A 13,037-nucleotide genomic window follows, 5' to 3' on the forward strand; every position below is an offset into this window, starting at 1 on the left:
GGGTGAAAGTAAGTTAAAGGATTTACCAGTATGCCAGAGTCCTGAGCAGGGGCGTGGCCTCAACCGGAAGAGGCGTGGCCTCAACTGGAAGAGTTGGGCCTTTAAATCTTGATTTAAAGGCCCCGGGGCTCCAGCTGCGTCTGGGAGCCCTGGGGCCTTTAAATCACCTCCGGAGCTACCAGCTGCAGAGGTGGCTGGGAGCCCTGGGGCTCAGGGGTGATTTAAAGGGCCTGTGGCTCTGGCCACTGCTACTGCAGTGGAGCTCCGAGCCCTTTAAATCACCGATGGAGCCCTGTGGCCATGACCCCAGGGCTCCAGCAGCCGGGCTCGGACGGTGCTTTAAAGGACCCGGGGCTCCAGCGGCGGGGAGCTCCGGGCCCTTTAAATCACTGCCCGAGCCTCGCTCCCATGGGGATTTAAAGGGCTAGGGGCTCTGGCCGCTGCAGGGAGCCCTGAGCCCTTTAAATCTCCAGCCTGGGGAAGCCTGTCCAGTCCGGCACGGCGTACCGGCAATTGCCAGTACGCTGTGCCGTACCGTACCGGCTTACTTGCACCTCTGATGGTATTGTTACAAAGAAGCAATATTTCCTGCTACGCAGAGATGACTTTCCTAGTTTCTTAGTCCTATTTAAGATGATCTCACACGTATCTCGACCAGAACCATCACACCTTTCTTGGTTTTAATTTTTCCTTCCGGTAGAGGGTAATAATCGATATCTCTTAACTGCATATGGTTTTCTTCTTAAATTTAAATGCTAAGGGTGCTATTTGGCAAGATGAGCTCTGTTAGATTATACAATGTAACTGTAAATTGGAAATAGTTTGTTCTTTCAAATTTGTTTTATACCATTACACTTTTTTCATGATTCATTTGCCTTTCTAATTAGATTTTAACATATATTTTGTGTTACAAAACTTGAAATAACGAAGGATTAGATAACGCAAAGCCCGCATAGTAGCCAAAAACCCAGTTGTGTTTTATTCATAATGGACCAGTAAATGGGAAAGGGTTAAGAATAACTTAAAATACAAAATGACAAAATAAGGGTACTTTAGAACTATAATGGTTAATTATAACAAATGGAATCATTAGGTTGTTTTGACTAAATCCTGCAGAAGCACAGGAAAATCTCAGTTCAGCAAGCGTCTTTCAATACCTACTGGCTAACTTCATCCTTACCTCCTACATTCGAGATCCATTGCCTGCAATTTGCTGCTTCCCTAATTCATCCTGTTCATAATTACAGGGCCAGTTGAAGCAGACTGCCCTCCCTCACCCAAACAACTCAATCCCACTCCCCTAAACTATTTGATAAACCTTCCACACCACAGTACAAAGCTAATAACTCAGTGTTATGTGGCCTTCTTCCTGTCACTTACCCCAAACTGCCCTGCTATTTCAGCTGGTTACAGGAGGCGGAGGCTATAGGGAATGTTTGCACAAGTGATGTGGTTCTGGGAAGGGTGTGTGGGGGACAGTAGATGGAGGCTTCTTTTTAAGCAGAAGGAAGGAAGGAGTCTGCACTGCTCCCCAGCCACAGGAGACATCCTGATTCTACTAGCTGACTTGAGTTATCGTTACAGAGCACTATCAGCTCAAAGCAGCTTTTACTCATCACTATAGGCACTGGACCACAGGCAGTAAAGATCACATGAACATTTCATCCTGTCTCTGAAGGCCCCAATGGCAGGTCTGGCAGCATTGTCTCAACTGACTCTGCACAGTTGTTTAATAGATGGTTAGTTTGGGCATATGGATTGTTTTGTAAATTCTTTTTAGTTAGCATGCCTTGAGTTTACTTGATTTGTGGAATTTGGTCTCTCTGCTCATAGGCATCACATGGCATGGTCCCTGTTCCCTGATTGGATGGTCATATATTAATAAATATAAACGGTACCTGAAAAAGTCCTGAGATACTGAATCTCTCCTATATTCTTTTGTACAAACATAAGCATTGTATTTGGGTATGTTAGTGGGCCCCGGATATTAAAAAAATAGTTGGAATCCTTCCTGATTGAGAGGGAGAGAAAGATATAAGCCAGATTCATTGGTTGCTTAGCAGACTTTACATTTTCTCTGTTCCATTTCCACCAAGTAATAGGGTAGCTGTGGTTGAATAAGCGTTTCTGGTGTGAATACTTTTTTTTTTCATTAAAATCTGTATCCACACAAATAAATAACCCTTCACAAATATTCTTGGGAAAAAAATTGGGCTCCTGAATGTGCGTAGAAAAGTGGACAAAAACAATATGAATGTGGTCAGATCAAATCATATGTCAAATTTAGCAAATGTGTTCACAGATACATTTTCTACTGTTGGCCCTGCTGTGATAGAATGATAGGGATTATTATTTAATATCTATATCATGAAAGCCTCCAGAAGCCCCATTCAGAGCCCAGCTGTGGGAGGCACTGTACAAGCAGCAAGGTTGGATACAATCCCTGCCTCAAGTTGCTTAAATGATGCAGTAAAGCTGGTGTGTACAGCTCTACTATGTTTTAGAGGTGACATTAGGAGCACATATTAGCTTTCCCCCTGTTCTTGCATTCAGGAGCCAGGTCTAAGATCTAAAATAGAATTGTCCTAGTAGCCTTGACAGACATTTCAAATGAGAGCATTTAGCAGAGGAGGAGAGAAGTAAGAACAATCTATAAACAGCACTGTCACTAAGGGGTTTCGCTGTCTTATGGTTAAGACACTGGCTTGAATCTCAGGAGAGCTAGGCTCCTATTTCTGCCATAATATTCAAGTTTGATCTTCTGAAAGTCACTTTAATTGCTCCATGCCTCAATTCCCCATCTGTAAAATGGAGATAACACTTTGCTACTTCTCAAGGGTGTTGTGAGGTGTTCAGACACTACAGTAATAACCATCATAGCAAAATCTATAAATGAAATAACTAGGCAAAGTGGGAAATGCCTGTTTGTCCCATTTTCAGTCACTCATACAACAGTGTCCAATCATTTAGCTGCCCCAGGCAGTCCCTGTTCTGGTTGTTTAGGGCCTCGACAAAGTGAAAATTCCTCCTTATGGCTGCATTTGCTCCTCTCTAAATGCTACCCATGTATAGCTATGCATTTCTGAGATGTGTCCAGCACATCCTGTCTCTTTTATGAAAGCCCAGAATAGTCAGGAAGAAAAATGTAAATAAAATTACATATTAAAAAAAAAAAAAAACCCACCAACAATGAAACCCCCAGCACCCTTAATGCTCCTGTGCTTTCTTTTTAAAGTGAAGAATATTTAGCACAGTACTCTTCAATATATAAAGAAATGCACAGGTGGTGTAGGATGCTAGGCCAGATGGGTCTGTTAGGCAAAAGACAAGAACATATTGAATACAGCAAAACAAACCTTACTTTTAAAAAAGTAATTTAAGTATATTAATTCTCATGAATGTATCAGGCTGATACATTTCTCCCCAGAATAAATATCACTCTGATTTCTGCTGTGTGAGCATCCCCACACCTATTCTCCAGAGATCTCCAGCCCTAACCCCAAGGAAGGACCAACACCTATAATCTCCAGAGTTGTTCAGACCTTCTCCTGTCCGCTGAGACTTAACAGAAAAATTGCTGTTTCTGGTGGCTTTTATGATGTGAGATGACCAAATAGTCATCTGATGGTAACAGATACTCACCTGGTCTGGATTCAAAACAGTGATCTGAAGGTGAAATGTAGAGATGGCATAGAGTGGTGGGAAATAGAAAGGAGCAGAGCTAGAGTTAGAGGAGAACAGAGAGTTCTGGATAATATTTATTATTTGTACTATGGAAACACCAAAAAGATCAATTCAGGAACAGGCCACCATTGTACCAGGCACTGTGCAAACTCACCAGAAGTCATGGTCATAGTCCCAATATGTGTTTTAGAGTGACTAGACCATTCCCTAAAAACTCAACAGTCCTCTTCTAACCAAAAATGTTCCCCCTTGTTTCATGATATTTCGTCCAAGAGTGACCTACCACCAAAAAGGCATTCATCACAAGGCCCAGCAGGTCTCTTTCTGGCCCAGTTGGTCAAATAACCCATTTCTGGAAATTTCCCATCAGACAAGCAATTCATTCTAGACTATCTCTGACAGAGAAGACCCAAAAGTAGAGCTAGTCAGAAAATGGGTTTTCTTTCCACAAAAAAATCAGTAAAAACAAAACAAAAAGTAACTTTTGTCTACATTTTCCATGGGAAATGGTGACTTCAAACAAACAAAATCTGAAAATCTTCAGCTCCAAAATGAAAAGTTTCATTTTAGAGCTGAAGATTTTTTCCCCCTAAAGTCGACATTTTAATGTAAACTCAACATTTTCTGTGGAAAGGAGTTACTTTCCATGGAAACTTTTTTGTTTAATTGAAAACGCAGTTTTCAAATGACAAGAAGTTTTGAAGGAAGACTTTCAAGAGTCCTACTCAGTAGTCTGTATGATTTAATGGATACTTGGCCTAGACAGAAGGAGTGTAACAGAGACTTCTGGGCCATACTGTGAAGATTTTAGAAATAAAAATAGCCTGAGGTCAGGTGGCAAGTAAAGGAAGTGAGTGAGATGGATGCAAATAAGGGTGTACAAACTCCACACTGGGTCCAAAGGTGTTAAAAGGCAATATTGGGCCTGCCAAGCATGCTCCAACTGGAGGAGTGGGTTAAAATGACCTCAGAATCCCAGGCAAAGTGTTGTGGGCAGGCTGCAGGAGAAAGGAATCCTTCTCAAGCTTGAGCCTGAGGACTACAGAACAAGTAAGGCCCCCAGACAGTGCCATTTCCAACTACCACCCCCTTTGAGAACTTGCAGGGCTATCCTCTGTGGGACTCTTTTTGTTAAGTGATTTACTGTTTGGATTATAGGAGCCATGCCCTAAACTGAAGGGACATAGAGATAGAAAGTACCCCAAGTCAGCAGACTAGGACATGTTGCAGGGAGGATCCTGCCAGTGTTGCTTCCCACAGGGCCCTGGGCTGGGACCTTGTGGAAAGAGAGGACCCGAGTCTTCCTTCCTAAGGGCCAGGCTTAAGGTCCGGAACAGTCACCTCTACAACCCTGACAGAGAGGCAAGATGTCAGAATTTGGGTGCACTAACCACTAGGCCACCCAGCCCTCTGAGTAGTCTCTCACAAACCTCAAGAAAATCAATCATGTTTGGGTTCCCAGAGCCAGTTGTGGCTATTCAATGATTCTTTTTCATTGGTTCATAGATTCCAAGTTCAAAAGAGACCATTGTGATCATCTAGTCTGACTGTCTCTATAACACAAGCCATAGAACTTCTGCAAAATAATTCCTAGAGCAGAGCTTAAAGAAAAACATCCAGTCTTGATTTAAAAATTATCAGTGATGAGGATCCACCACAAGCTTTGGTACATTTTTCAGGCCGATCCCCTAGTGACGGGCTTTGTATCCCAGCATTGCTTACCACCTTGTTCTGTCCTATCCCCTGCTTCCAATTTAACCTGAAGTAGTAACATCTAGGAACATAGTTTGAAAACTAGATCTGTGTGGTAAATGGTTTTCCCATCCTGGAAATCTTTTTTTTCCATCCTGAATTGGGACGTACAGTTGAAATCTTGAAAATGTTTGTGAACTGACAATCCAAAAGAAAACTTGGTTTGGGTCATTTGAAATGTTTTATTTCAACATTTTCTGAAATGTTTCATTTTGATTTTGACCTTTTAAATACAATATTTAGCTTAAGTTTCAAAACGAAAACTTGTTTCAAACTAACAAAACAAATATTTTATTTTTGAAATGATTGAAACTGGGACACTTTGACAATTTCAAAACCTTTTTCCAAAAAAAATTCAAATGAGAAATTTGTCAAAACTGACCCTTTCCCATGAACAGTTTCTTTTTTTGATGAACTGGCATTTCTGACCAAAAACATTTTTTTGTTTTTTTAAAATGTTCAACCAACTCTCCTGACAACCCATCACTGACTTGCAGTGGTCTTCTGAAAAGGATAGAGCATAGTCAGTTGCTCAGCTGGATGATTTGTGCCTAGTCATGATAATTCATTTAATCCATTAAAAAACAAAACTAAACAAAACTCAAATTCAGTTGAAAACTCCCCTGACTCCTTAGTCTGGTGACACATCCTCTGAAAATTATCCCCTGGGTGGGGCTTATAGGATCCAATAGTTATAATAAGCTTCCACTTTTTGAAGCCCTTTATTCTATGCAACTGATGTATCTGCTGCCCACTTTGTCCATCTGCTTTGCTTCAGGAGGATGTTCGTTTCCATCATGGAGAGTGTTACAGCAGAGCTGTGTGACCTAGTAACTATAATCCATCCTATTAACTGCTTTGATTAAATGAACCCAGAAATAATTGGAAAATGCTCTTGATATGTGTGTGCGTTTGATCACAGAGCTGGAGAATACTCTTGACATCTGTTTGATCACAATTTGTGTTTTTGTGGTCACACTTAAAAAATAAAAGAAGCAGCAGCAGCAGCAACAAACTCCAGAGGAAGAGCCCAGTGATGGCTCAGATTTAATTAGATCTTTTCCCCTTGTATAATGAAATAATCCAGCTAGACTATCAGCCCCTTTTGTTCTCTGAGTATGCATGACAAGATCAGAGTAGGTAGCTGTTTCTCCACCACCATATTACATAGCTATTTACATTAAAAATCAGTCCCTGAATACCATTTCTTGAGTGGATATGACAAAAGGTACTTCTGTAAGCTGCAAAATGGGATGGGGGGCGGGAGGGAGGAGGGAAGCCACAGTTAAATCCACTTTAGGTAGCACTTCAAGAAATGTCTAGAAAGTGCTGTGGTTGTTTATGTAAAAGGTCACAGACATTAATAATCTGCAGAATAATTTCAAGGCAGAGAATTACTCACAGCTACCGAAAAGAAAAACAAAACAAAACAAAGAAAAAATATTTGAAGTAATTGTATCCCCCTATTATTATTCTTACTGTATATTTAAAAAACTCTTCTTGGAGGGATTTAATTTGGAACTGTCTGCTTTATTCTTTTAAATGGTAACAGGTAACATATTGTTCTGTCTTACTTTATATTGCTTCCTTTCTTTTTTCAGTTAAAAAGTTTTCATGAATATATTCACACACAATAAATATTTATGAAATGTGCACCCTTCTGGTGACAGAATATACTCTGGGTTATATAGGGAGTCCAGTAGTGTTCTTGTTGGAAGGCTAAAGGTCAAAACACAGGCAGGGGAGGATCAAGGTGGGGAAAAAGATGTCTTCTGAGGGGTCAGATAAGGATATAGAAAAACAACCCTTTCCCCTCTACTCTGTGTGTGGGGGTAGGGAGCAGGGGCTGGGAGGGAGCTCTCTGAACCAGAAAATAGTCTTTTTTTTCAAATAATATCAACAAAATTAATCTGCTTATTTTTAGATTTAGTTCTACACAAGCCAGTGGCAAAGACACTGAAAGACACATTTTATGTTCTTGAAAGCTTTTCCAAACAATGATGAAAAACATCAGCTGACCTCAAACAGAAGAGACCACTGGGGCTATATTTTGACTACTGTATCTCCTTCCCCTCCATTCATGAACCCACACATGCAAACACCCCACTCCCAAATTCCTCCTAATCTTTCTCAAGTAGCTGTTCCAAGTAGTCAGTTGTTGTTTGTTTCTCAGTAGCTGCATGATTTCAGGTAGCCTTTCTTCAGTAATATCCTCATTTGCATATGCTTTGTAGTGCCAAGAAAGTCACAGATCAATCACTTCCATCTCTGCTAGTGACAGGTCTGGTATAGACCTACAGTGAGTGATGAATTGGGGACATTAGAAGCCAACTCCATTATCCTGGCTAATCAATCGCCAGTTCTTTGATGTGCTGACTATGGTAGGAAGACACATTTTCTCTCTTTCTTTCTAGCTGGAATAAGGAAATACAACGCTATTTTTTTATCCATTTTTTCCCACCTGCAATACAGATCTACAGTTCTGTCCTTCCTAAAAGATATATTGAAAATGCCAGCACTGTGTCTGTGTATGTCCTGTAACAAAAGAAAGCCCTGTCACATATTAGCATCCTGATATTGCTTGTGTGAATCAGACTTCCCATATATCTCTGTGCATAGACCATCCCATGGTTTCTGTTACTGATGAAACTTTTGATTGGGTGGCTCAGAGGACTGATAATGGGATAGAGAAGCTTTCACTCCTAAGTTGCCAGTTTGCTATCATTGCTAATGACCAGAAGACTATTTCATGTCTTTTTGGTGCAGTGAGTTCTCAGTCCAGTTCAGCTCCTGGCAACCAGATGCCTAGCACACAGAAGTCATTGTCTCAAATTAATTCTTTATTGTTAGTCTTACCAGAGATTTACTAATAGTTAAATGAGCATGGAAGTTGAAGCCTCCCTAAAGTGGACTTTCCAGGTCATGGTTGGGGCACGCTGATGATACGGTGAGAGGAAGTTTGCATTACTGCTGCTGCCTCTCCTGTACCTGTTCTGTGACTAAAAAGAGGAATTCCGTCTCCTGGGGCACAAGTCGAGCATGAAACTCGTTTTAAAAACTGAAAGATGTTTTATTTATATGGATGATTTTCTTCTGTGAGTGCCGTGATCAGTGTTTGTTTAAGGCCAAGAAAAATTTAGAAAGGGAGAGAGAGAGAGAACTCAACTCATTTCAGCCTTAACTCTGTCTGAAATATTGAATGGATCGAAATCTTCACTCAGGGCGAAATGCCACATTCGTTTTCTGACCTGTCTCTTAGAAGCACTTAAAACAGAGATTTACGGTGGATAACCCTAGATTAGTTTGGGAATCACTTGATGCTCATGCAGTGCAGAATGAGAGATGGGTGTGGGTAGGGCAGTCATAGCTCGTCACTTGTGCTTAGTGCTGACAAGGGGCATATAGCCTGCTGGAACTAGTGGGAAGGGCCATAATACAGCCAGTGGGATTGAAGCTAATGCCATAGCAGTTAACGTTTCTTCAGCTGCACTAAGCAGCACTTGCTGGTGCACAGGGTCATATGATGGCCAAAGGCTACTTTATGGAGATACCAATTTTGGGGAATCCTGACCGGCTAAAAGGGATTTTTTCTCATCTTAAAAAAACCCCTAAACAATCACCACCAACAAAGAAACCATAATTGGCACTAAGTAATTAGCAGACGTGGGGCACATTTTGCCCTGACTTGCCCCACGGCAAGTAAAACCAGCACACAAATTGGCCTAGTTAGCAATCTCAGCAGAGAGGCCCAAGGTTTCAATAAGCATGGTGCATGTGGTAGCTTCTGACCTCTGGAGGAGAGTCTCTCCAGGCCAGGATAGAGGCAGATTGGTGGGGTAGTTCTGTGAACTGTCAGTCAAACACCTTTTTCCAGAGCTGTCAATCAAACACCTTTCACCAACACAAAAAATAGTTACAATAATTTTTTTAAAAATCCCACTGCTGTGATGCTAACTCAGTGAGATAAACTGGAATGAGTTATAATAGTTCAGTCCATGCCATTAGTGAATACATATGTGAGAGTGTCAAGCCTCTTTAAACCCTATACCCTTCAACAGGAAAATGTTCATACTGTAAAAGGCAGGGCCGGCTCCAGGGTTTTTGCCACCCCGAGCGGCGGGGGGGAAAAAAGAAGCCGCGATCGCGATCGGCGGCCGCCCCTTCCCCTTGGCCGCCCCAAGCACCCGATTGCTGCGCTAGTGTCTGGAGCCAGCCCTGGTAAAAGGTAGCTCTAGCAGCATATGTTAATTTATACAAACTGTTGGTATGTCACACATGGAATCAAATGACTGACTCCCTGAATGAAAAGGGAAAGGGAAAAATGACTTTTGTTTTAAAGGGAGGAAAAAATGGAATTTGTATTCCTGTTATCTGCTGGCTGCTGGCGGTCAACTCACCCATTCTGCCCTTTGCCTTTCTCTGATTAGCTAGTAATCAAAACAGCCGGGAGATTCTGAGACAGGCTTGATCAGGCATCACAGGCTGCAGCACAAACAGTATGTAAATGTTTGCAGTTCTGACTTTCATGGTAGTAAAAAGAGAATAACAACAAGCAAATTCAGGGAGTATTAGTGAACTGCCCTTATTCCTCAGGAAGGCCATTGCATTCCTAATGTTCTCCCCCAGTGCCACACTACTGTAGTCCAGGACTAGTCTAGGTAATGACAATAGCACTGCAGTGTATCCTTCTGATTCCACTCTGATGTCATGCATTTGGAGGTAGGAAAATAGAAAAGAAGGTGGCGAGTCATTTTGTCTTGTCATGGTGTATCTGTGCTTACACTTTCAACAGAAATATGCAGGAGTGATCCTGCTGCAAATAGGGATGGTCAAAGTGGTTTTTGCCTAATTCTGAGCCCATATGAACATCATGGGTTTGAAAGTTTGAGTCACATGTGATTGGGCTCTCATTTTGCTTAGGAGGGTCTAAGGGGAAATAATAGATCATAGAAGGGAAGAGAGAAATAATATTAGACAGAGAAAGAAAATGAAAATTTGAGTTGAGCACGGGCAGAGCAAAAAACAAATGCAGCCTGTGGGGGGAGAAGGAACAAAGAGGAGGAGAGAGAAACATTATAGTGAAAGAAATAGTACAATGGAGATACTGCACACAAGCCACCCACTTGTGCCAGTTTAGTGTTATGGGGTATCTCTGTTCCTAGAACATAGTGCAGGCTTCCTTTTAGCTAGAAAGTATTTTTTAATTAAATCACCTTTGAGAGGAAAAAACTTACCTTACAGGAGGAAAAAATGTACATGAACTAAAGATAATCATGAACTCCTCCCACCCACCCAAAAAGAAGTAAATAAAGTTCACAGAAACTGATACTCCAAGAAGTACAGTCATCCCCAATGAAAAGGCAGTTCCATAAAACTGGCTGCATTAATATAGGAGCCTTTGGGCCACATCCAACTTCCACTGAAGACAAAGGAAAGCCTCCCAACTACTTCAGCAGAAGATGAGTCAGGTTCATAAAGAAGTTGGGGAGAAATTAGGCTGCTTGTATATTTGCTGCCAGAGAAAAGGCTTGTCATTAGTTTGTGCTATTTTCCTCGATCACTACGAATAGTATCACAGCAGTGATAGAAGCAGTTGCAGCTGGAAATTATCTTCTGGGATAACTCATAGAAAGTCTGGGGCCAAAATGTTTAGAACTGACTAGAAACCATGGGCACCTCTATTTTTTTTTTAATTGACAAACTTGAGACACCTTAAAGGGGCCTGGTTTTAAGAAAATTCTGAGCACCCATCCCCTGAAAACCAGCCCCCTTTAAAGTGTTTTGATGTGGGCACCCAAAAAAATTGAGGTAGCTCTAGTCACTTTTGAAAATCTTGACATACTGCTACTTCCTAGACAGTCAGGAGACAAGGAAGTCTGATGGGAGGACTGGTGGAAAAGACTATTATGAGAAATGAAATGAATAAGTTACTCATTTTTTCATTGCAACAGAACATTCCTGCCCCCGTCTTCACTTGCTCTGTTTTAAGAAATGTAATTGTTAAAGTTTAAATATAGTGTGTGTACACAAATATAGACATTTGTTTTGGGAAGCATACGATAAGGTGATTTTTTGTAGTGTGGGTTATGAGCTTACATGGAAAATTGCCAGTACTGGGTGATGTAGCATTCATTCTGTATTACAGCAGAAAAGTGAAAGGTGTTATTTTAATAAACTCAGTACCTGAGTCTTCAGGAACTTCATTTCCCTCCCACACATCATGACAAATATTCTCCAGTCTCTTCTAACTTCATGTTTCAGATTTTCCGAAGCCAAAAATCTCTGTAATAGGTGATATTCACACAGTGGTGGTCCTTGATTTGCAGTAAAGGTCAGTCAGCAAGGAGTCAGGAGATTCCATAGACGATGAATCTGTTAGACTTATTCTTCTGTTCTCAGTTTTATTCCTCAATTTATTTTATCTGTGTAGGAGGAAATGAAGTGGCTTCATTCCTCATGTCCATATGTACTGGATCAGAAATTCCCCTGCTATCATCAGAACATTATATGAATTTTAGTTTTCAACTAAATATTAAAGATCTCTATATTTGATACTTATCTGGAAATGAAAATGAATGCATGTTCCTCCAGATACATTGAATGAATCAAGTAGAGTTTGTAGTTGTTTTAGGCTCTATTATTCAAGGTGTATGCATGGGTGGGGGGAAGGAATGCAGGATTTCATCTTTTGTACCTCTCTTAGTTAATGTGACGATTTTGCCACTCAGTCTATCTCCGAGTCAATAGGCACCATAGTCTTGAATGTTCACATTTTTAGAAGTACTGCCTATTCGTTGAATGACATTAGAGCCTAGGGTAATGCTAGTTTTCTGAAACTGCTACTATACATCTGGATTAACTGATGCTTCCAGAAATGATACTGAAAGAGGAAGTGCTTGCTCATTTGGAATATCTACAATATCAGTAAGTCCTGCAATTGTGTGTGTGTTGGGGCTGGGGGCAGGGGGTGTAGGGGAAGGTAGGGCTGGGTATCACAGTTTGGTTCCAAAATCGAGTTGTCCAGGCCACATCCTCAGCTGATGTAAATCAGTTTATTGATTTCACTGGAGCTATATCCTTTTATACCATCTGAGGAACTAGCTGATCATTTTTAGAAGCACTTTCAGTACTGAATAAAAAATTAGGGGGAAACCCTCTGCCAGTATGCACTAAATCTAGCAGACTGAATAACCTCAGACAGACTCCAGGCTACTCCACTTCAGTTAAAGTGGGGGAGCTGTCAGAAAACTGTAGTTTGCATCTAGTTATCAGGGAACACAGTTTGCACATGCTATTAGAAAGAACAAGGCTTGAAACAGTTTATTCCAAATTTCCCGTGTAATTCTGCAACCAATGCGGATGAGATGAACCTAAAACAAATGTCACTGGTGTACTACAAAGCACCATCAAAAAGAGAATATATCTTATTGCAAGAAAATGAATGAAAGGGACTGACTATTCAATCTTGTTGAAAACTGTTCAGGTTTCAATGCAGGACTTACGTGAACAGTTTGGGGAAATCTTACCACAGAACTCAAATTTGTCCTGTTTAAATTTATCAAACTAAAACTGAATTTCAAGGAGTCAAGTCCAATAGACTC

Source organism: Emys orbicularis, chromosome 7 (genome assembly GCF_028017835.1).
Source record: "Emys orbicularis isolate rEmyOrb1 chromosome 7, rEmyOrb1.hap1, whole genome shotgun sequence".
In the NCBI taxonomy this organism is placed as follows: domain Eukaryota; kingdom Metazoa; phylum Chordata; order Testudines; family Emydidae; genus Emys; species Emys orbicularis.